Source organism: Phyllopteryx taeniolatus, chromosome 3 (genome assembly GCF_024500385.1).
Source record: "Phyllopteryx taeniolatus isolate TA_2022b chromosome 3, UOR_Ptae_1.2, whole genome shotgun sequence".
Classification (NCBI taxonomy): Eukaryota; Metazoa; Chordata; class Actinopteri; order Syngnathiformes; family Syngnathidae; genus Phyllopteryx; species Phyllopteryx taeniolatus.
In genome coordinates this window covers 250037-275283 of record NC_084504.1, presented here as the reverse complement: position 1 = coordinate 275283, position 25247 = coordinate 250037, and the positions used below count along the sequence as shown (strand labels likewise).

Below are 25247 nucleotides of genomic sequence, written 5' to 3'. Positions count from 1 at the left end.
TGCACAAATGTAAAATCATTTTACAGTCACTTGATTTCGATTTTTTTTTTTAACTGTATAATCATTTTAAAGAAACAAATACATTTACACTCAGAGTTAACTTGTCATACATGAATGTTGTAGTTTAAACATCGTAATCATCTGGATCAGGAAACAAATCAGGTAAAACAACATCATCATCATCATCATCGTCATCATTATCAACCTCCAATAAAAGATAAATCTGCTCCATACGGTTCCATGTGGGGGTAATTGCTGTGGTAATTAATCTACTGATTAAAGCCCGAATGCATGGGGCACAATAACATCCACACAATGACAGAATGGCTGCAAAAACAGCAATTGATATCAATATTGGTGAAATTAGGGTTTTGTATTTACCAAAAACGTCAATCCAGCTGTCCCACAAGGAGTGTTGATTGAGGGTTCGTAGACCATCGATGGCTCTGGTCAAGCTGCCATCTGGAGCAGTATTGTTTGTTCTCCAAACATACCGCAAACACCTCCCTCTCTTGCGAGGAGCATGTCGACAGCTATGCGGTTTTGGAACGTCCTTGAGCTGCTCGTGCACAGCTTCCAACCCACTCTGAGTCCAATTTCCTAATCTCTGTACATTGAAGTGGATATAGTTTATCCCATCAACATTTTTATTAATCGTACACCAACAGCATATGAAGTATTCAAATCCTCCTGCAAATTGGTCAGCTAATTTGTATTGATTAGGAACCCCACGAGGAACACCTATGGCGTCGATGTATGTTTTATGTTGGATAATTTTGCCTCTGCCAGGATAAATTTCTTTTTTGTCTATGTTCTAGATTGGACAAAAACATTGGTGCCCTTTCCATTAAATCTTGAACAGGCATAGGGTATACTGACACATGCAATATCAAAGTGATAATAGCGCACAATCCAGATATATCTTTAGGTAATCTATCAAACAGTCTATCATCTCCGCACCACCACCAGATGTTGCTCCGTGATACTGGCATAAAATTTGGTCCGACTTTTAAGGTTACTTTACACTGTGTGTCGTTCAGTGGTCCTAATTTTTTGCCTTTACTAATCATGTTTATACAAGTGAAATTATTTGGTGCTACTAAAGTAGAAAAAATCGGTTTGTGTTTATCTGCTTTTGTTACGGGATATATAGGATCCCATGATTTACACCTCTCAGTTGGTACAGTAGCGTTCATTAATGGAATAATACAATCTTGTGATAATTGTGCCGGAACTATGCGCAACAAAGGCCTGGGACCCATGCAAACCACACTATCTTTTCTCGCTACATTTGCTGCTTGTTCCACCAATAGTAACCAATTGTTATTTTGTCCTGAAACTCCTGTGACAACAAGGAACCAATCATCAGTAGTTATGTTGTTAACCATTAAAATTTGTCCACCTTTCTTTGAAGTTTTCAATGGCATTTCTGGTTTAACACGGTTCCCATAACACAATGCTACTTGGAAGTGGGGATCTTTTCCGCCAGAATATGCCCACAAGCTCATCATTGGTGAGAGCCGCATATGGAATTATGATTAAAGCAGCTTGATTTTGGGGGGCACAAAATATTAAACCGGTTTGCTGCGTTTGGAGGCCATGCCCACAGTCCTGATCATCAGCTGTACTCCTTTTGATAAGAGTTAATGTTTCAAAATTTTACATTATTGGGTTCGTCATATTGGTCCAGTTGGTAGGTGATTTTCTATCTAAAAAATTAGTTGTATCATTTAGGGTGGGACGTCCCATGTACCACATAAACAAAACCAACACTATAGTAGCCAAAGTTGCTACGTAACAACCTATCGAATCTCATAACCAACGTGGGTGTGCCTTTCTGCTGAGTTCTCACTAAAAGGGTTGGTGTCTTTTTTCTTCACTGACCAGCAAGCGTTTTCAGAATCTACACATCTGCTCCCGCTCCGTTATCAGACTTTTGCTCACCTTCCCTATTTGAGTACTCAGCTGAAATGACTCTTTTACAGTGTGTTAAATGAACCCACGTGTTTCTTTCTGCTATTTTTTTTAGGGCTGTAAAGTGTCAATCTATCTGTGCCACCATCCCTCCGGTTGAGACGTGACACAGCATGGCTCAATATAGCAGCCCATTTGAATAGTTTTTTTTTTTTTCTTCTGTGCTAATGTAAATTTCATTTTGTAGTTTTGCACTTTGTTTTTCCCAATAATTACGTTCTTGTTGTGGAATACTCATATTGGCTATCAGTATAGATTGTACCATCTTTATTTATCATTAGTTTGCATGCCTCGGTTAATGCTACTAATTCAGTAGCTTGTTCAGCCAATTCCTGACAATCATGCTGCGTGCCTTCATCAAGTAAGGGTATTAGTGTGGCTTGATTTAAGGTTGTGCATCGCTCAACAGTCAAATGTGGTTGTGACAGCAAGATGGCCATGCAAGATAAATGTCTTGCAGGTGATAAAAACGGCATATTCGTTTGCAATAGGAGAGCAGACACTGTATGTGGGACCTTAAGAGTTAATGGATGAAATAACACAATTGTGGAACTGCTCTTCTACTGCCATCAAGGCTGCCACAACTGCTCTGACACAATGCAGTAATGCACACGTCACGCTGTCCAATTTAGTCGAAAAATAAGCCCATGGTCTTAGCTTATCACCGTATTGTTGTGTAAGTACGGAGGTCATGTCATAGCTTTTACAATCTACCATTTGAATGAATTTTTATCATTAAATTTGGAAGGCCCCAGCGCAGTAGTCGACACCAAATGTTGTTTAATGTCACAGAAGGCCTTTTCTGCGTCTGTATTCCATTGAACAGGTGATGTCATTTTAAGGTTGGCATTAATTTTGACAATGGTGCAACAATTTCTGCATAGTTTGGAATCCATGCTCTACAATAATTTGTCAGACCTAAAAATTATTATTATATGTTTCTTCATCTGTGGTTTAGGATTTTTTAAGACTATAGCTTTCCCTTCTTCTAATATAGTCCTTCCTCCTACACTTAAATTATGGCCTAGATATTTGACTTGCCTTTTACATCATTGCAATTTATTTTTGTTAACTTTATGTCCCTCTTCTGTTAGATGATGCAGTAAGGCCAATGAATCTTTGCATGTCTCTCCATCTGGAGATGCCAGAAGACTTGCGTGTTGTCATAACTTGTGAATAAATGGTTGGACTTTCACAGTAACCTTGCGGTAATCTAGTAAATGTATATTTTTTGCCCTCAAATGTAAATGCAAACCAAAATTGACTGTTCTTTTCTATTGGTACAGAAAATAATGCATTACTTATGTCCACTACTGTAAACACAGTAGAGTCTGGTCTTAATGAATTTAACAATGTGTGTGGATCTGGTACGCATGCTGCTCTCTGTATTACTGCAAAATTTACTGCCTGTAAGTCTCCAACCCACTGAAGGTGGGGCCTTTTTTACAGGGAAAAATGGGTGTGTTATATGGTGATTCTGGACACTCAACTATAACTCTTGCCTTAATTAGTGCTTCAATTACCGGTTTGATTCCTTCATGTGCATCTGGTTTTAATGGATATTGACGAATCCCTGGTCTATATTCTGTTTTGGGTCTAATTTGTACTGGTAAAGCCCCTTTAATAAGGCCTACATCAAATGGTCCTGTGGACCATAATTTTTTGGGAACTTTTTTAATATTTCTTCATCAATTTCAGTGAGGATCATTTGGTCTAATCAAACAAGTTGCATGTGTTTCCCTTCATCACCCTGTAGTGTCCAAAACATCGCCTTCCTAATTAGACCAGTTGATGCACTGTATTCCAGTTTGTTTTCTATTTGCTGCCAATCATCTGTCTCCTCTCCTTGTTTTACTAATGTTCCCATATGTTTCCACTGTGACTCATAATCTTTGCACAATGAAATATGTGGGACACTTGTATTTTTATACAGTTCCTTTAATTTGTCTGGTAAAATAATTCCTGCCGCGACTTTTGCTTCATTGTCGGAGTACAGATAATCTACAGTAATTTTATCAGGTGTCGCATGTCGTAACTTTTTTTCATATCCTGGTTACACAAGAGGATTTGTTGAGTTGGGAAGCAGGCTGGTTTAGTCATGCGGTAGTTTGTCCGTATTCTCTTTTATTTTATATAATTTGATTCTTGCAACGCGGCTATTTTTTGTGTATTTAACCAACCATTAAAGCCGTGTTCAGTTATCCCTGTCTCTAAATATTAAATTTTATCAGGATCCTGTTTTTTTTTCTTTTAAATTTAATTTAATGAACTTCCAACCTTTACACTGCAGTGTATCCCTGTTTTTTATTTTACTCCTTCCTTTCCCCATTTGAAAGAATTTGGTTCAGTGTAATACTACCTAGGATAGTCTAGAACACTGTTTCTTTTCAGTAGGACGGTGATTCAAATTTACTTTCTGTGGTAATTCTCACTTCAACTCTTTTGAGTGGAGAATTCTTGCCTTTGCATCCACAAAAGTCCACCGTTTACTTTCCCACTGTTTTGGTACGGAATGAAAAACCTAGTGGTTTCCCATTTCCCATTTACACTCTCATTCAAACAGTTTTCATTCACACTGGCTCGTCAGAGGACTCCGCCATCCTATACGGAATTTAACTACGACGCCACGAAACTTTCCTAGTTTCTTTATTTATTAAACACGGAATTTAAGTACGTACAGGACTCCGCCGTCCTCGCGGAATTTGTCAGACTCCGCCGTCCCTCTATTACTTGCCAGTGACTAGTATTACACAAGGTTTATTCTGCCGCAGACTTCTTCGTCGCGCAATTCACTCACTCTTTAATCCTTTTTCCTAAAAATGTAAAAAAAATTTAACTCACCAGTCATCTTCAATCCTGTGGATTGTCGTCAACCTTCAGATCCCAGTTGAGGAGAACGAAGACCAGTCCCGTAAAGGGTCTTACTTGCCGTGGCCACGGTCTCTTAACTGGAAGTCGGCTCCACAACTGGAATCTTCGGGTGTGTTGACATCCGGCTCGAAGGACCAATTTAATGTTGGATTTATCTTACCCAACATAAAAAATAGACACGAAAGGAATGAAGAATGGTTTCTTTTTCTCATGAGGAGAGCGTATGGGAGATTGTTCAGATTACAGCCTCTCAACACGCTCTAAACAATCTCTCCCGTCGCTCCTGTATTTATTTGAAATAGGGAGGTTTCTAAGTTTACAAGACATAACGTACTAAGCTACAAGACACAACACACTAAGGGTAAGGTTTCAAGGTGAAAACATGGGACCAACACCTGCCACGTCCCGGCCACGTCCTTCTCTCTGATGATTCCTGCTGAGTCATCTTCTTGAAGGCGAGACATGTTCCTTTCTCAAAATGGTCCATAATACTAATGCAAGCTAAGCAAATAAATGATAACTTCTACAATATATTTAACACATACCCATACATAGATTTCTTTTGCAGCAAATTATACATGTAGCCACAACAACTACAACAATAGACAAACAAAAACAAACAAAAGAACTTAAGACTCCTATTCAAACCTCACTTCTTGTGCGCAGTGGTACTTTGTTGGTACTTTATGCCTTATTTATCTCGATAATTGCTGCTTGAATAAAGCAATTTCTATACTGCTTGGTTTTACATTTTGGGACTGCGAACCTTCACCCTGAGTGCAGGAGATGAACTTCACTTCATTTAAGACTGAGCTAATTATCCACTGTAACTGTCTTGTCAGGGATGCTGGACTAAGATGTGACTCATGCCTTTTAGGCCATAGATAAAATCATTTCAATTAAAGCATGATAAAATAAGTTAATCATGGTTTTGTCAACATGGAAATAAATTTTCCTCAACAAAAAAAAAACAAACACTGGTGCCCCTTTTGCACACAGCTTCACATTTTGCTTCGAAGTTCGGCTTTGAGTCAACAATTGCTTCAATATGTTTAATTAAGGAAAGGACTCCTCGCACCATCTGACAAAGTCGTCGATGACCGAGCCATGGCTGGTCTCAGCAGACTATCAATGACAGAGTCATCTGCATACTTTAAGATGCTCCTATTTTCACATCTGCTCTGGCACAGTTGTATAGAGAATGAAGTGAAGGGGTGAAAGCACACATCCTTGTGTGAAGCCAGCTGAGGAGCAAACCTGGTCAGATAGAATCCCATTTACCCTCATTCTCCGTGTCTGATTAATTAAAGTCAAGAATCCAGCCCACCAGATTATTGCTCTAATCAAATTGCTCTAAAAGGCTACTAATTAAAATATGAGGTTGTATTAAAAGCAGAAGAAAACAAAATATACAAACAGAAGCCTAGCATGAGACTCAATTCCTTCCAGATGTTTTAAAAGTTGAACAAAGTGAGTGTGGCATCCTTGACCCCTCTGTGTGGCCTAGAGGCAAACTAACGGATCAAGTACATGCTGTGTTTTCCTTAGAATTTCTGACTTAACCAGTTTTTCAAACATTTACATTAAAATCGATGAAAGAGCTACTGGTGTAAAGTCATTCAAAGTTTGGGGGCAACTGGATTTGGGGACACAGACTACCAACACGTACTTCCAGACCATAGGTACGCGTTGTGCCTGCAAAGACTAAAGACTATAGCTAAAAAATGTAGTGGAATGCTTTTTTTTAAGTAAAGGACTACATATGATGTCAGGTCCATGACTCTTATTTACGCTTACCGAGCAGACGGCTTGTTCCACATCGCTAAGATCCATGTAAAAATGTTGGCTATGGTTATCCTTGTCTAAGTTTATGACTCAGTGCCTGAATGCTATCACTAAACTCACAAGTATCAAAATTATATTTGCCATTAGCAAATTCAATACCTGAGTTAAAACCACTGCGAATGACCTCTCTGCTGTTCTTTAAATTTCAGAGGCCTGCTATAGTTTTCATGCATGACCACACTGAGCCTAGATTGTTGGCAGCCAATTTATTCTCCAATTCACATTTATACTTGCGTTTTGCTTTCATGATTTCAATCTTCAGCTCCTTAGACGCTATATACAGGTCAGAGGCTACTCCCTGGTTAAATGTTAGGATTCAGGTTGCAAGTTGGACCCAGAGGCAGAGGTGAGTTTGTGAAGCAGTCTTTGAAGTTCTTCTGGGAAATAATGTTCCGATGGAGTTCGTCCTATTTATTCGTCAAGAACTTTTAGTTATTTGATTAGTTATTTTCTGCTGTTTTTTTAATTTGTTTTTGTGTTTGATTATTTGTTGTCGCGATTAGTTATTTGTTGTCGTGTTTTTTTATTTACTTTTGTGTTTAGTTATTTCTTTGTGATTAGTGATTTTCTGTCATGTTTTTTAACTTGCCATTGTGTTTATTTATTTGCTGTTGTGTTTTGCACTTCAGGCCACCGTACTTTTCCCCCATCGTTGCTTCATCAGTTCCATGAGGATCAAGCAAAATAAAGTCCGGTCGATGTACCGCGATATCCGCCACACAGTTAAAACTTGCAGAGTTCAACTGCAGCAACTCATTTCTGGTGTACTGTGTCCGACTCCTACTACTGCCAACACAGACAAACAGTATCAGCAGATAAAATTGAATCCACAATGCGGGGAATATCAATTTTAGAAAGTCATCACTTTATACAGTATGATTGTTTGGGCACCCCTGCCTTATATGTTAATTCTCATAGCTTACTCAAACATCATGCACCTTATACCTTAAACCTTACAAGCTACACTATGCACCTTAAATGTTACACCTTACACGTTTTTTTCTATGCCTTACACATTACACCTTCCACCTACTTATGCATGCAGGTGCATGATCTTCAGATGGAGCTGACCGTGGAGCAAAAGAAGCGTGAGGAGTACCAGAAAGGTATCCGATGCTACGAGAGGAAGCTGAAAGAGATCACCTGCCAGGTTGCATCCGCGCGCTCACGCACACACACACACACACACACACACTGATATTCTGTGTTTTTGTGTGTGTGTTTCAGTCAGAGGAGGACCACCAGACACTGGCGAGAATGCAGGAAGTCATCGAGAAACTTCAAAGCAAAGTGAAAAGTTACAAGCGACAAGCTGAGACCGCCGTAAGTCCACGCTGTCGCCATTCTAAAGAAAAGTTGATTATTTTTACAAGCAGTGTCTGTCCATCAGGAGGAGCAAGTGAATTGCACCTCGATGCACTTTCGCAAGGTGCAGCACGAGCTCGAAGATGCTGAAGAAAGAGCTGACATTGCTGAAACCGCCGTCAACAAGCTGCGCATTCAAACGCGGCAGCACATTGTCAGCAGCGTCGCCGTGGTGAGTCATGCACGCGCACATCCTATCCAGTGTAGCACTCAACATACAGTAAGTAGTGGTTAGCCGGTCACTACAGAAGTACTGCCTTTTACATTTATTTGCAGGCTAGCTAGTGTATTACATCTTATGCTCATTAGCATGTTAGCTAGTGTTTTTTTTTTTACATTGTTTACATTAGTTGTTATTCACTTGCATGCTAGATGTGTTGTTTACACTGTAAGTTCATTAGCAGGCTAGCTAGTTTTACTTTTAGCATATGTTTATTAGCATGTTGTAGTGTTTTTCACATTAAGTTTACATTACATTACAGGCCTACACATTTATGTGACATATTCATTTGCATGTTAGCCAGGGTTCCTTGTTCAGTTTTGTTGACCCTTATTTTCACTAGAATGTTAGCTAGTGTTGTTTACGCACTTTTGTGTGTTCTTGCAGATTTCGGAATGAGAGGCTGCCACTGCATTCGTGGGTCAACGATGACTTTCTGTCCATGCACATGAACGTGTTTGTGCTAGTGCTACAATTTGCATAGCTTCTTAGCTTTAATATGATTTGTAATTTTTACAGTTCATTATTGTTAGTGGTCTGAGCTTTTATTTTATTACATTTATTATATTTTCATCAGCATATTGTGTTGTTTTTATGTTTTATGTTCATTAGCATATTGGCTTATTTTGTTAACATATTATGTTCATCAGTGTGTTAGTTTGTGTTGCACATGCTTGTTCTATTGAACTTGCTAAGGTTTATTATAGCCGTAAGTGCTCTTAATCACTACATAGCTGTGCACCATAGCAGAACTACAGAGCCCTACGCACAACAGTCATAAGATGCCTGTGAATATTCTCATTCATCCAGATCATTTCATCTCAGGACATTTAATCAATCGTAACTGGACTGCTCCAGTTGTGTTAGAAGACGTTTCGCCTCTCATATGAACCGGTTTTATCAGTTTATGTACAAGGCTAGGTAGGACAGCACAAGTCTGGGTGTTGATATGCAAACCCAACTATTTGTCCTCTAAGTCTCTGGAAGAGACGAAAAGTGTATGTGGGAGATGGTACGTAAGCCTTCTATTCTGTTTAGAGATGGTTTTTCAACCTGAAAATACATGGCGTCGCTCACTCCTCTTTCAAACCATCTGTGTTGTATTTACAAAATGTGCGCATTTTGTCCTCAAAAGTGTGCTGGTTCTGTTTGGGGTGCAGATAGACAGCAGAGTCTTGACCTAAAGAGTCAGCCAGTCTGTGTTGTAACATCCTCAATTGTTGCTTGGCTTCCCCAATATATATTAGGTGTCCCAATAGGTGTCCTCACAAATATCAGTGGTTCATTAAATACACTGGTTAACAAATGAATTTTCAGTCCTTGCCTCAATTGCATTGTTGAAATCAAATGTTGCCGGGCATGAATCGTTCATCCGTGCTAATTATTCATGTCTCTCTGATGTGCAGATTTATGAGAACAGTTTCCCAGCATCACCTCTAAGTGTCGCCAAAGCACCAAAAGCTGCAGCAACGTGCGTACATCAGCCATGCAGTCGGCGTGAGGCACCGCACATTTCCACGGTCATGTCACTCTTGATAAATCTGAACTTTGCCATGAAAAAGAACGGACGCCACGTTTTTGTGCGTACGCACCTTTTGTACATGAGGCCCCTAGATATTTTTGTGCGTACGATGTTTTCTGGATTTGAGCGTACGCCATGTTTTAGTAGGAAATCCACGCAAGTCTTTGTACATGAGGCCCCTGGTGATTTGAGAATAGTGTTAAAAAAAAAAAACTATAAAAAAAAAACACTGGAGGAGGGAGTGTTTTGCAATAAACCTCCAGGTTGTGTTGCACCTGTTGTTACAACATCTGACTGTCTGTGAGAGCTTCAATGTGTCTGTGATTTGTGATTCGATCAGAGAGTCAGGGGGTGGGCCCAGTGGAAGGTAGGAAATAAATTGCGAGGACATCTACTGTCAGCGGGATTATGGCTGACAGTTGAGAAAAACGCTAGTTGGATGTTTTTTTTTGGCAACATTAACCATTGATTTTTACATTAAAGAGATTGGTGAGAGACCACTACAGTATATTGTCTGTCTTCACTGTTACAGGAGGATGTTTGGTGATTTTGTTTCAGGCTGAGGATTTAAGTCTGCTCTTCAGCTAGCATTAGCGGGCGCCTTTTCAGATGAATTCAGATAATAGCACTTTGTGCTTTTTATTATATTTTAGGATAGACTTGCATATTTTACAAGTGCCTGTGCTGCCGATCTCATTTTTAGTAAAATAGTGTCACACGCTTCTGGTACCGCTGCTAGTTTGCGCCGCAAATCCATCACCTGTTTATATCAGCGAGGAGTTCGTGTTGTTGCCAAAACATGTGACTGGCAATTAATCCACCTCAAGCTGTAAAAGTCATTGCAGAGTGTTAAACTCAACTAGTCAGGTTGACAGCATACACCAGATTGTTTTTCTACGTATGGATGGAGTGTCCAATCTTTGGGGTGTACTAGCCTTTGTCTCAGCGTGTTACCAGGTTTGAAGTATACTCGGAACCTGGTTTCTCAGATAAAATTGGGGACAACTAGGAAGCAGTGAGTGAGGAGCGATGGTTCCATTGCAGGTTCAGGGCGAATACGCCCACTGCAGTGACGGCAGACGGCGGCACGGTGTTAACGGGAAAGCGGAACGTTTTCAACATTAAGTCCTAGGGTGTCAAACAGTGCCTGAGAAATTGTCGATTTGTCCGGCCACAAGGCCAGGATAACGTCGTCTGTCGGGCAGTTGGACAAGATGGCAGAGAAACGTGTCAAGTTCCCTAAGTCAGTTTAGCGGTGGTGAGGTGGCTACAGGGGATTCGGCGGTGTCGTCATTGGGGGTGTCGTCACTTGAACATCAAGCAGGCGGGCTTCAGCCAAGTTTAAGCTTGCGGTGGTGTCTTTCAATTGTGCAGTTAACTGGACTTCTTTATGCTGTTCAGCTTCCAGTCTGCGTTTCACCAGAGCGTCTCCCATTTGAGTTGGGACACCAAGTTCAGCACTAGGCAACCAAGCGTTCGAGCGAGACTTTTATCTTTTAAGGTTTTGTGCTCGGCGTCACTCATAAGTTGTGCGATGTTATCATTGGGGACTTACTTCAAGGCCAGCATTTTTGACAGATTCTGCATAGCCCGGGACAAGGTCCATAGTTAAATTGCTGACAAGCTCTTCCAGTGTGTCAAGATTGTCATATTGACTGGGACTTTCTGAAAGTTCCGCCATGGTTGCGTTGCGTGTGCAGTAGCTGTACGAGGTACGCAAATAAATTGTTTGTAATGTGGACTTGTTTGAGTAGTGCGTCTAGTTTGGAATAGAGGCACAATATAGGCGATGTAATTATGTGTTTAACACTTAAATGGCGTTCGAAAAATTTTGGTGTGAGGGTTTATCATGTACTTTAAAGGTGTTTGAGAATGTGCGTAGAAGCAGTGAACAAGTAGCACAAAAGCGTTGACGGCGTCAAGCTATGTGCACAGAATGTATTCGATCAAATTAAAAATTGCTGCATGAGAGTTGGCAATTTAATTGTTGGTTTAAAATAGTTGCGAAGGACACTTGAAGTAAAACGAATCAGCTTGTTGACTAAATTTGAAACTAATTTAACCAATTAATGTATTTAGTTTTGATAAATAAATTACATGTTGTTATTTAGTTAAGCAAATTGATTTGACTGTGTGTAATGGCAATCATAGGCTCCAGCGTCCCGCGACCCTAACCAGGATAAGCGGTGTTGAAAATGGATGGATGGATGGATAATGGCTATCATCCATCCATTTTCTTTACCGCTTATCCTCACTGGGGTCGCGGGCTGCTGGAGCCTATCCCAGCTATCTTCGGGCGGGAAGCGAGGTAGACCCTGACTGCTCGCCAGCCAATCGGAGGGCACATAGAAACAAACAACCATTCACACTCACATTCACACCTACGGGCAATTTAGAGTCTCCAATCAACCTACCGCGCATGTGTTTGAGATGTGGGAGGAAACCGGAGTACCCGGAGAAAACCCACCCAGCCACGGGGAGAACCAAACTCCACACAGGCGGGGCTGGGATTTGAACCCCGGTCCCCAGAACTGAGGCATATGTGCTAACCAGTCTTTCACCGTGATGGCTATCACTGCAAGTCAATTCAATTGGTGAAGCAATTTAGGACTTCAGCTGATTCACATAAGTTTTATTTAACTTTGGTAAAAATCAAATGTACTTATACTTAGGCTTGTGAATTAATGAATTGCTTGTATGGCTAGCAATGGTGTGGGCTTTAGGCAGAGGGAAAAGCCATACAAAAAACAAGAACCGATTCAAAGAAGAAAAAATATTTTTTTTCCCCAAAACAAAATTTAAAATTTAAAAAAAATCCCCCCAAAAAATTTTTACTTTTTTTTTTCCAAAAAAGAAAAAATATTTTAAAGACAAATTTTTGGGAAAATTTAAAATCACCTCAGGTTGTTCCTCTATTTTATTTTATTTTTATTTTTTTGTGTTAAAATGAAAACCCAAAGAGATTAAAAGAGACAAGCAATTAATTAATAAACTCCACTTTGTAAAAGAGATCCATTAATTAACTGTGGTTACTGTAATGTTGTCAGTTTAAATCGTGACAAGGTGTACTGCACGTTTGCTGACGGAAGATGGCGGTGTTGCTGTAGCAATGCAACGCCTTCCGTTGAAAAAAGCAGTATAGTCTCACGTTGTAAATCTCAAAACTGGTCAAAAATACCAGGCATAAAGCTTTAAAACACGGTCGTGGCGTCGGTGTTTCAAAAATGAGTGAAAACGAAGGCGTTTAAATTAAAACGTCCTTTCTAACGATCGTGGGTTGAGGCGGCGAGTTATCTGAGCTCTCGGGGTGTTCGGTTGCCTCGGCGACAGGTGACGCCGGGTTGCGCGGTAGTCGCGACGAAGCAGCGCACACAGGAAGCTTACCAGCAGAAAAAGCACACGACGGTGCTCTCAGAAAGCCCACGTTTACTGTTTAAAAAGCAACGACCCAAGGTGACCGCGATGCCTTAGGATGCATTCGGTAATAGCTTACTAACGGCTAGTTAGCAAGCAGCTTCTCGTCACACAGCCGGAAGTTGCGTGATGGAATGAACGCCCACGAGGGGGTACTCGAGGACAAGCCGGAGCTCATGCCCCGGGTCACGGCCACGAAGGAGGGAACCAATGTGGGAACGTCACGATGGCGTCACGTCTCCCCAAAAGAAGCCGAATGCGAAGCCTTAGTCTAAATGACCAAATTGCGTTCAACACAGAGGCTTGTGGTTTTAACACAAAGCGAAAATGGCGACCGTCATGGGTGCCACCTGTGTTTTTTTTTTACACACACAAAGAGCCTCAAATGTGGCATTTGTGTGGTGTGGACTTTAGCTCAGAGTTCGACTGACATAATAGAGATTCTCGGTATAGAACACGTTCTCGTGACCAGTGACTTCCCAAACCTCCTATTTACACAGCGAAGCTCAGAATAAAATTCCCAAAACCACAACGGGCATATAGCTAGTCTGGTTAGCTACTCCAGATGCTATAATGGGAAAAACAATACAATAACTGCGCAAATGCTCAGAATTGGTGACCTGTTTTCAGTTCTCTGAGGCCTTTTCAAACAGAACTTTACATAGGGAATCTTCCCACAGTTCAAAGCATGCAGCGCACAAAACAGATATCAAAATAACATTTGCAATGCAACATCAGTTTCACTAGGGCTAACCTTCGTAACCTTCTCTCGTTAACAAGTGCTCGGAACTCGGTCGCTATGGTAACGGATTGTGCTCAACGTAGATAGCAGAGAACGTGCTTAAACATCACCCTGCCAAGATGGCGGCTGCCGTCTAGGTTTATTGCAAAATATCACGAGTTTTGTGTGTTTGGGTTTTGACAAAACTTGGCATCACCTCACACGAGGCACCAATATGTAGCATATATGGGTAAAATAAAAATGTAATTAATTTAGGAGAAAAGAATGAGTTTGAAGCTACGCCAGCGTTACTTCCGGTTTAGCGGAATTTTAAATTACAGCGTTATAAATAGAGCTATTTTATTAGTAAAAGGGGCAGCACGTCACTTTTTATGTGGATAAAATTTAGGGGAAGTGACGAGAAACCTTTTTATCAGTCTCGTAATCTGAAGGTTGCTACACTTTCTGAAATTTTGATAAGAGTTCGAGACGGCCAGAGGTTTCGTTCCTCGAACCCAAACACACACAACAATGCAGGTAGTGAATTTTTATCGAAAATTTAATGAGCTCTAACATGGGGGATCTACAAAAGGGAAACTGACTTGTGATCTGAGGATGGAATGAGCGTGTAGTGACAATGGATATAGCTATGGATTCTTGTTCTCGTTAATTTAAACCCAAATATGCACTAATCTGTACTTTTAGTAGACCGCAATGTTGGACTTACGTGTCTTGAACACGATTGAGGCAGGCAGGTCGCGCTTCCAGGTGTTCGGCCGGCCCGGTCCGCACGGGGAACAGGTGGATTTGGCGGAAAGGAAGACGAAAAAGGAAAAAAACAAAAAAAGGAGCCCAAAAAGTTCTCAGGCAGGACGGCCGTAGCCCGGGTGTCTCTGCTCGCAAGACATGAGTTTAGGCCCCCAAAAAGGGTAGCTCGGAGCGCTTGCAGGATGCTCTGCAGTCGGGGATGGTCAGATGTGTCCTCGCCACCTCGTGGTGAGGTGGGCATCCTGGCTGGGCCAGTGTTCTGCAAGTTAGTCGGATGAGCTGACCCTGAGAGAGGGTAGCTCCGCCCTGGTTATGGCGAAACAAAGGGGGTGGTTTATTCCCCACCCCCCCACTTTCATTTCCCACCACCTTCGGGACCAAAAGGGAAGCTGGACCGCCTCTGAGTGTTACTTTTCCATTTTAGGATTATTTCGTGGTTTAAAGCTAGTGGAGTCAAATATTAATTATTGGATTTAAGGTAACGAGACCAGTCAATGATGGTGTAGTGGTACACTCGCCTGACTTTGGTGCAGGCAGCGTGGGTTCAGTTCCCACTCAGTGACGGTGTGAATGTGAGTACGAATGGTTGTCTGTGTCTCTATGTGCCCTGCGACTGACTGGCGACCAGTTCAGGGTGTAGTCCGCCTTTCACCAGAAGTCAGCTGGTATAGGCTCCAGCGCCCCGTGACCCTAACCAGGATAAGCGGTGTTGAAAATGGATGGATGGATGGTAACGAGACCATTTTCTCGCTTTGCATTGTCCCACGCCCATCCTCTTTAATCCCTGTCATGAATGTTTCCATTGTATGTGTTTGTTGAGAACACTGTAATATTTGCAATATGGCATTTGTGTAGTGTGGAGTGAAACATTTCATCCGGTTCAGTTGACAACAGATTTGACATCAGACATTAAAGTTTGCAGAAATACAGTCACTCGTGGCGTTCATGTAAAGTTCTTAAAATATTAGATCCCAGTGAAGACTGTGATCAGTCAGTCCAGGTTGCAGTGGATTTCAGCCAGCTGTGGGTGTCGCTGTTACTCTGTCCAAACTCCCAGCCCGGATGGGCAAATGTCTTGTGGCACGCAGGAGGAGACGTCTTTGTTGGTGAGGCTCTCCAGGCTGACTGGGGGTGGAAGTAAATTAATTTAGTGTTCTGGTGCAAAACCAAATGTCTTTTGTCTCCCTTTTGATGCTCCCGGTGCTGGTAATTCCCTTAGTGTCAGCGTTCGAAACCAGGTGTCTGTGTCTCACGTTGATTCTCCTGGTGCTGGTAATTCACTTAGCGTTGGCGTTCTAACCCAGATGTCTGTGTCTCACTTTGTTGCTCCCGGCTTGTAGTTCACTTCGCGTCTGTGTGCGAAGTGGAATCTTGCAACTCCGTGGACGTCTACCTGGGCGGGGAGAGCGACGGTAGCCAGAGACTAGGGTGCTGGGTGTCATCTTTTAATGGTGTTGTAGCGGACATGCGCTCCGCAAATCAAGGCGCCACAGAGACTCGCAACCACTTCTCCACGCTGCCCTGCTGTGAGACGCCGGCGAGGACAGTGCCTGGTGTACGTCAAGTGGACCTTAACCTAATTAGCAGCTTCCTGTCAAATCGTGATTCTGGTCTTCCAAAGACGCCTTCCCAGACCAAATGGTTGGCGAAGACTGTGTTTTGTGTGTTTGGGTTTGCGCGCGTGAGGCTCCACCCACTGGCGTTGAGAGGAACAGCAAGCGCCAGAACTTGTGGACGACGTACCTTTGTTTAACAGAAGATAAAGTGCCCGTTTTGGTATCTTGCAAACTTTGTAGAAATATTCCAAATGTATGCCTTGGTGTCTGTGTCACTATTCTCAGTTCGACAGGTCCTCTACAAGATTTTGAAAGCTGTTCATGTTTTGAAATCAAACAGTACGAAATGTTGTGTTGAACAATAAGCAACTCATCTGCCACAACCAAAGTTTAAACAATTATTCTATGCGTGAGAGTACTAAGTTGGGAGTGTTTTAGATTAATATTATTTTAAAACCCATTTACTCAAATTTGTAGACAAGATTCAGGCTGATGGGTGTGGTCTTCTCCAAGTTGGAAATCCCTCTTCCTACGCCCCACCCCTGGGGTATTTAACTCTAAACTCGCACCTTCCTCCATGAGTTCAGGCTAGTCTCATTTTTACTTCTCCTCGTACCTTGCAGGCAAGTCACCAGCTGGGTGGCCTCCGGCCACCCCTCCCCCTTCTTTTGTTCCCTTTATTCCTCGGGCGCCTCTGGTGCCACCACGTGCATGAATGCCCGCCGCAACCAAGCCGGTGGCGTTTTTGATCGAAGAAGTCGGCCAGGCGGCTCTGATCGCTTTCCCTAGCCATGATCGGTCGGCATCCCGTACCTTGTCCCGCACGCCTCTGAGGGCCAGAGCTGGGCCCGCCACCAGGTCAACCGGCAGGAACCTTATGAGGGCACCCCAAACGGGACAACAACTTTCCTTTCCTATTTCCTTTTTATTTTTGTGCACCTTGTTTTTCTTCAACCAAACCTGCTTCATTTCCGCCTGATGTCCGAAGGAAGACCTCGCCGAAAAACCAGCTGACCTGCGTTCGTGAGTCGACACTGCAATCCTTACTGTGATGTACAACATCAGTGCTTAATAATTGTGGGGAAATTACTAGCTTCATACGAAATCCCAACTTTGCCTTCTCTCGCTCCGACTCAACGCATTAAACGCTCACACGCTCATTTATTTTAGCCATAATGTCCTCTTTTCCATTTTCATATGCCTCATTTTCTTTCTTTCTTTTACCCTCTGTGTTATTTTTGTAGTTTGTAGTTGTAGTTGTGTTTCATTAAATATACCATAAAATTCCACTCTTGGTCGTATTTTGTGTGTGTTCTGAGTTTAAGTAAACCTCTGTAACCTAGGACTCAAAATGTCGTAGAGTGTAGCAACCTCCAGATTATGAGACTGATTAAAAAGGTTTGTCGTCATTTCGCCTAAACTTAAACTTTTCGAGACATTAGTTTGATTTAAACAATTAAATTCAAAATTTCGATAAACCGGAAGTAACACAAACGTATACGCTACATATTGATGTGCAGATTTAAAGTTATTGAATTCAGAACAGCGGCACGGTGGCCGACTGGTTAGAGCGTCAGCCTCACAGTTCTGAGGACCCGGGTTCAATGCCCGGCCCCGCCTGTGTGGAGTTTGCATGTTCTCCCCGTGCCTGCGTGGGTTTTCTCCGGGCACTCCGGTTTTCCCACATCCCAAAAAACATGCATGAATTGGAGACTCTAAATTGCCCGTAGGCATGACTGTGAGTGCGAATGGTTGTTTGTTCCTATGTGCCCTGCAATTGGCTGGCAACCAGTTCAGGGTGTACCCCGCCTCCTGCCCGATGACAGCTGGGATAGGCTCCAGCACGCCCGCGACCCTAGTGAGGAGAAGCAGCTCAGAAAATGGATGGATGGATGGATGAATTCAGAACACACAAAAATGCAAGATATTTTCAGTAAGATCGCCACATCGCCCGCCATCTTGTGTGTGGCATGTCGAAACGTAATCTGTGTTGAACAGAATACCGTACACACAGCGTTGTAGTGCTTGTAAACGTGAGAAAACTAAGATTAGCCTCTCAGTAAAACTAGAGTGTTAATTCTTTTGTGTGGGGGGGAAAACACGTGGCATCTCCGGCGGCTGCCATTTTGTCTGTCTGCTTTGTGTATTCCCACCACGAGGCTTCGCCATGTGGTCGTTCGCGTAACACTTAGAGGCTTCCGTCGTCCGCCATCTTTGCCGTCCACGTGACGTCATGTGGCTCTTCTTCGGTGGGTCCGTGCGCTCGACTGCCACCTCATGGACGTTTGCGTCATGACGTAACCTCTGACCTCCTCCCTCTCAAAGTTAGCCGTTAGCCACCTACCCGCTAGCAAGCTACTGACGAGCGCCTTTGAAGACGCCCGATAAATCGATGATTGTTACTTTGGGAACAATAAACTTAGTTTGTGTCTGTCGCACCACATTATGCTTTTATGCTGTTTTGCGAGTGCTTTTCCGCTAGTTTTAACCTCGCGCTGCGCGCCGTGCAGCCTGCAGCCGGTGTGTCGCCTAGCAACCGCTGGCCCGTTAACCAGACACTAAGGTACTGCATTCACTCATGATCGCGAGTGTTATTAATTTAAACATTCCTGTTTTCGGTCTTTTGCTTTAACACCACCGGTACAATTGAAGCTTTGTGCCTTTTTATTTTTAACCAATTTTGAGACTTACAATGTGAGAGAGCCCAAACATATTGTGAGGGTCTGCTGGGAACGTGTGGCGGAATACCCTGTCAGAAGGAGTTTCAACTCCCACCTCCGACAGAACTTTCCTCATGTTCCGGGGGAGGCGGGGGACATAGAGTCCAAGTGGACCATGTTTCGCGCCTCCATTGCTAAGGCGACTGACCGGAGCTGTGGCCGTAAGGTGGTTGGTGCCTATCGTGGCGGCAATCCCCGAACCCGTTGGTGGACACCAACGGTGAGGGATGCCGTCAAGCTGAAGAAGCAGTCCTATCGAGCCTTTTTGGCCTGTGGGACTCTTGAGACAGCTGATGGGTACCGGCTGGCCAAGCGGAATGTAGCTTTGGTGGTCGCTGAAGCAAAAACTCGGGCATGGGAGGAGTTCGGTGAGACCGTGGAGAAAGACATCCGGACGGCTTTGAGGAAATTCTGGTCCACCATCCGGCGTCTCAGGAGGGGGAAGCAGTGCACCATCAACACTGTGTATAGTGGGGATGGGGCGCTGCTGACCTCGACTAGGGACGTTGTGAGCTGGTGGGGAGAATACTTCGAAGACATCCTCAATTCCACCGACACGCCTTCCCATGAGGGAGCAGAGTTTGGGTTCTCTGAGGCGGGCTCTCCTATCTCTGGGGTTTAGGTCACCAAGGTGGTTAAAAAGCTCCTCGGTGGCAAGGCCCCGGGGGTGGATGAGATTCGCCCGGAGTTCCTCAAGGTTCTGGATGTTGTAGGGCTGTCCTGGCTAACACGCCTCTGCAACATCGTGTGGACATCGGGGGCAGTGCCTGCGGATTGGCAGACTGGGGTGGTGGTCCCCCTTTTTAAGGAGGGGGTCCGGAGGGTGTGTTCCAACTACAGGGGGATCACACTCCTCAGCCTCCCTGGTAAGGTCTATTCAGGGGTGCTGGAGAGAAGGGTCCGTCGGGAAGTTGAATCTCAGATGCAGGAGGCGCAGTGTGGTTTTCGTCATGGCCGTGGAACAGTGGAACAGCTCTAAACTCTTGGCAGGGTCCTTGAGGGTCACCCCCAACCAGTCTACATGTGTTTTCTGGACTTGGAGAAGGCGTTCGACCATCCCTCGGTGGGTGCTTCGGGAATATGGGGTACCGAAGCCCCTGATACGGGCTGTTCGGTCCCTGTACGACCGGAGTCAGAGTTTGGTGCATATATCCGGCAGTAAATTGGGCTCGTTTCCGGTGAGGGCTGGACTCCGCCAAGGCTGCCCTTTGTCGATTCTGTTCATAACTTTTATGGACAGAATTTCTAGGCGCAGCTGAGGCATAGAGGGGGCTCGGTTTGGTGGCCTCAGTATTGCATCTCTGCTTTTTGCAGATGATATGGTTCTGTTGGCTTCATCAAGCCGTGACCTCCAACTCTCACTGGAGCAGTTCGCAGCTGAGTGTGAAGCGGCTGGGATGAGAATCAGCACTTCCAAATCTGAGACCATGATCCGGGCTCTCCCTTAGAGATAGGGTGAGAAGCTCGGTCATCCGTGAGGATCTCAGAATAGAGCCGCTGCTCCTCCACATCGAGAGGAGCCAGATGAGGTGGCTGGGGCATCTGATTCGGATGCCTTCCAGACGCCTCCCCTTAGCTAAGTCCTAACTTGGGTTCAGTAATTTAATTGACTCGCAGTCACAGCATCACACACCGTCAAATCAATTTGCTTAACTAAATTATAACTAGATTTAATTTATTTACCAGAGCTAAATAAATTAATTAGTTAAATTAGTTTCAAACTTAGTTTACAGTCTGACTCTTCTCACTCCACCTAGATGCATTCGCAACTGTTTTGAATCCAAGATTAAATTGCTCAACCTTGTGCAGAAATTTTAATTCGATCAAATTAATTTGTATGTGTGAGGTCGAGAAGTTCCGACTCGATATAGTCGGACTCGCCTCCACACACACCTGGGGCTCTGGTACCAGTCCTCTCGAGAGGGGTTGGACTCTCTTCCACTCTGGAGTTGCCCATGGTGAGAGGCGCCGAGCAGGTGTGGGTATACTTATTGCCCCCCGGCTCGGCGCCTGTACGTTGGGGTTCACCCCGGTGGACGAGAGGGTAGCCTCCCTCCGCCTTCGGGTGGGGGGACGGGTCCTGACTGTTGTTTGTGCCTATGCACCAAACAGCAGTTCAGAGTACCCACCCTTTTTGGAGTCCTTGGAGGGGGTGCTGGAGGGACTTCAATGCTCACGTGGGCAATGACAGTGAGACCTGGAAGGGCGCGATTGGGAGGAACGGCCCCCCCGATCAGAACCCAAGCGGTGTTCTGTTATTGGACTTCTGTGCTCGTCACGGATTGTCCATAACGAACACCATGTTCAAGCATAAGGGTGTCCACACGTGCACTTGGCACCAGGACACCCTAGGTCGCAGTTCGATGATCGACTTTGTGGTCGTGTCATCGGACTTGCGGCCGCATGTCTTGGACACTCGGGTGAAGAGAGGGGCGGAGCTGTCAACTGATCACCACCTGGTGGTGAGTTGGCTCCGATGGTGGGGGAAGATGCCGGTCCGACGTGGCAGGCCCAAACGTATTGTGAGGGTCTGCTGGGAACGTCTGGCAGAATCCCCTGTCAGAAGGAGTTTCAACTCCCACCTCCGACAGAACTTTGCTCATGTTCCGGGGGAGGCGGGGGACATCGAGTCCGAGTGGACCATGTTCCGCGCCTCCATTGCTGAGGCGGCCGACCGGAGCTGTGGCCGTAAGGTGGTCGGTGCCTGTCGTGGCGGCAATCCCCGAACCCGTTGGTGGTCACCAACGGTGAGGGATGCCGTCAAGCTGAAGTCCTATCGGGCCTTTTTGGCCTGTGGGACTCCTGAGGCAGCTGATGGGTACCGGCTGGCCAAGCGGAATGCAGCTCTGGTGGTCGCTGAAGCAAAAACCTGGGCATGGGAGGAGTTCGGTGAGGCCATGGAGAAAGACTTCCGGACGGCTTCGAGGAAATTCTGGTCCACCATCCGACGTCTCAGGAGAGGAAAGCAGTGCACCACCAACACTGTGTATAGTGGGGATGGGGCGCTGCTGACCTCGACTCGGGACGTTGTGAGTCGGTGGGGAGAATACTTCGAAGACCTCCTCAATTCCACCGACACGCCTTCCCATGGGGAAGCAGAGTGTGGGTTCTCTGAGGCGGGCTCTCCTATCTCTGGGTTTGAGGTCACCGAGGTAGTTAAAAAGCTCCTCGGTGGCAGGGCCCCAGGGGTGGATGAGATTCGCCCGGAGTTCCTAAAGGCTCTGGATGTTGTGGGGCTGTCCTGGTTGACACGCCTCTGCAACATCGCGTGGACATCGGGGACAGTGCCTCTGGATTGGCAGACTGGGGTGGTGGTCCCCCTTTTTAAGAAGGGGGACCGGAGGGTGTGTTCCAACTACAGGGGGATCACACTGCTCAGCCTCCCTGGTAAGGTCTATTCAGGGGTGCTGGAGAGGAGGGTCCGTCGGGAAGTCGAATCTCAGATTCAGGAGGAGCAGTGTGGTTTTCGTCCTGGCCGTGGAACAGTGGACCAGCTCTACACCCTCGGCAGGGTCCTCGAGGGTGCATGGGAGTTCGCCCAACCAGTCTACATGTGTTTTGTGGACTTGGAGAAGGCGTTCGACCGTGTCCCTCGGGGAGTCCTGTGGAGAGTGCTTCGGGAGTATGGGGTACCGAACCCCCTGATACGGGCTGTTCGGTCCCTGTACGACCGGAGTCAGAGTTTGGTCCGCATATCCGGCAGTAAGTCGGACTCGTTCCCGGTGAGGGTTGGACTCCGCCAAGGCTGCCCTTTGTCGCCGATTCTGTTCATAACTTTTATGGACAGAATTTCTAGGCGCAGCCGAGGCGTAGAGGGGGTCCGGTTTGGTGGCCTCAGTATTGCATCTCTGCTTTTTGCAGATGATGTGGTTCTGTTGGCTTCATCAAGCCGTGACCTCCAACTCTCATTGGAGCAGTTCACAGCCGAGTGTGAAGCGGCTGGGATGAGAATCAGCACCTCCAAATCTGAGACCATGGTCCTCAGTCGGGAAAGGGTGGCATGCCATCTCCAGGTCGGGGATGAGATCCTGCCCCAAGTGGAGGAATTCAAGTATCTTGGGGTCTTGTTCACGAGTGAGGGAAGAATGGAACGGGAGATCGACAGGCGGATCGGTGCAGCGTCTGCAGTGATGCGGACTTTGTATCGGTCCGTTGTGGTAAAGAAAGAGCTAAGCCGAAAGGCGAAGCTCTCAATTTACCGGTCGATCTTCGTTCCTACCCTCACCTATGGTCATGAGCTGTGGGTCGTGACCGAAAGAACAAGATCCCGGATACAAGCGGCCGAAATGAGTTTCCTCCGCAGGGTGTCCGGGCTCTCCCTTAGAGATAGGGTGAGAAGCTCGGTCATCCGGGAGGATCTCAGAGTAGAGCCGCTACTTCTCCGCATTGAGAGGAGCCAGATGAGGTGGCTGGGGCATCTGATTCGGATGCCTCCCGGACGCCTCCCTGGTGAGGTGTTCCGGGCATGTCCCACCGGGAGGAGACCCCGGGGACGACCCAGGACGCGCTGGAGAGACTACATCCTTCGGCTGGCCTGGGAACGCCTCGGGATCCCCCCGGAAGAGCTGGATGAAGTGGCTGGGGAGAGGGTAGTCTGGGCGTCCCTGCTGAAGCTACTGCCCCCGCGACCCGACCCGGATAAGCGGTAGAGAATGGATGGATGGATGGACAAAATTTGACAATTTTGTTCTATTCAATTACTGCTTCTACGCATGTTCTCAAATACTTTTAAAAGTTACGTGATGAACCTTGACACCATAGTTTGCGAATGCTATTTAATTGTTTAAACAATTCATTTCATCGCTTTTGTTGTGCAGCTATTCCAAATTAGATGCACCGCTCAATGAGCTTACATTACAAACCATCCAGTTGCGTGCCAAGTACAGCTACTGCATATGCAACGCAATTATGGCAGAAGTTGTAAAAGGTCTCAGCCATTATGACAGTCTCAACTAGTTAACACAGCTTGTAAGTAACCTTAGTAAATAACTCGTCCCAGGCTCTATAGAATCTGTCAAAGATGCTAGCCTCGAAGCCCTCAATAACAACATGGCACAACTTATGACTGACACTGAGCATAAAACCTTAACAGATAAAAATCTTGCTCGAACGCTCAGTTGCATAGTTGTAAACTTAGTGTCACAGCTAAAATGGTGAGAGGCGGAAGAAAACAGAATTAGACCCAAACTAGAAGCTGAAGAGCAACAACAAATCAACTTGAGGGCACAACTAGCAAAGTCCAACACTCGTTTAAACCTTGCACAAGCCTGTCTCGTTGATGTCGAAAAGCAGCTTGAGGTGCTCAAAGAGGAACGCGCTCAACGTGTCGAGTACTCATGTGAACTCATGTCACAATTGACAGTACTAGAATCTGACATGTGCCGTCTTCAAAAGCTAAGGCTAGAACAGGATGCTGGAATAACATTTGTTCGACAAGAATTGCAGACATTAATTAATTGCCAACCAGGAACACGTCTCCCTCCAGCAAACACTGTCTAATGACATAAATGAATGCACACCTGTCATCTGCCTCCTAGGAGTGACAAAGCAGAGCTTGGTTCAGACCTCCCTGGGATACGGTCAACAGCCCCTGCCACTTCGCACCACCCCGCTCTGTCCCTGGTACAACTGCCTTGACAGCCCGCCGTGCAAAGTACAGCCCGCCTCAATGCCGCCCCTGCGTTTGTCTCTTATCCTGGCGTCACTACAGGTATGAGCTTAAAAGACTTGGACAGAATTGCGCGTAACATTCCGAGATTCAAACCTAAATCTGACGGTTGACACGACAGCCGCGTACCTTAGAGACATTGATTTTTACCTTAAACGATTTCCTTCCGCTACTACAGACGATAGATTGTACCTTATTAGAGTTACATCTTACCAGGAAGTAAGTAGCGTAATTGAACGACAACCGCCACATGTATTGTCAAACTATCAAACCCTCTGTCAGGCTTTGTCCTGGGAATTTGATGATCCAGAGGCCCCAACCGGCTTCCTGGCAGCTCTTACTGTTTAACAGGAGAGCCTCGAAATGCCACAAGCTTATAAACTATCGTTTGCGTAAAGCATACTTCGGAAATTTAAACAAACCCAACATGGAGAAAGACACATTTTAAAACTCTTTTTGTTGAAAACATGCATCTGTATGTAAAGCAACATTTGGGGGTAGCATCATGCCCCCGCACGCTGTCCAGCTTACAACTGCGCGACCTAGCCGCTAAAGGCTTCGCTATTCATAAAAAGACAAACACAAAGCTGTCGGATCACAATA

The 25247-nt window shown here is 45.1% G+C and overlaps 1 protein-coding gene and 1 pseudogene across 2 annotated transcripts in view; both read left to right on the top strand.

Annotated features, from left to right (window-relative positions):
* Positions 1-10417, top strand: part of LOC133475849 (myosin-7B-like) — a 106765-nt pseudogene extending 96348 nt beyond the window's left edge.
* si:ch211-158d24.2 (multiple epidermal growth factor-like domains protein 9) overlaps positions 1-25247 on the top strand; it is a 395895-nt gene that overhangs the window by 120618 nt on the left and 250030 nt on the right. The gene's annotated exons all lie outside the window — the stretch shown is intronic.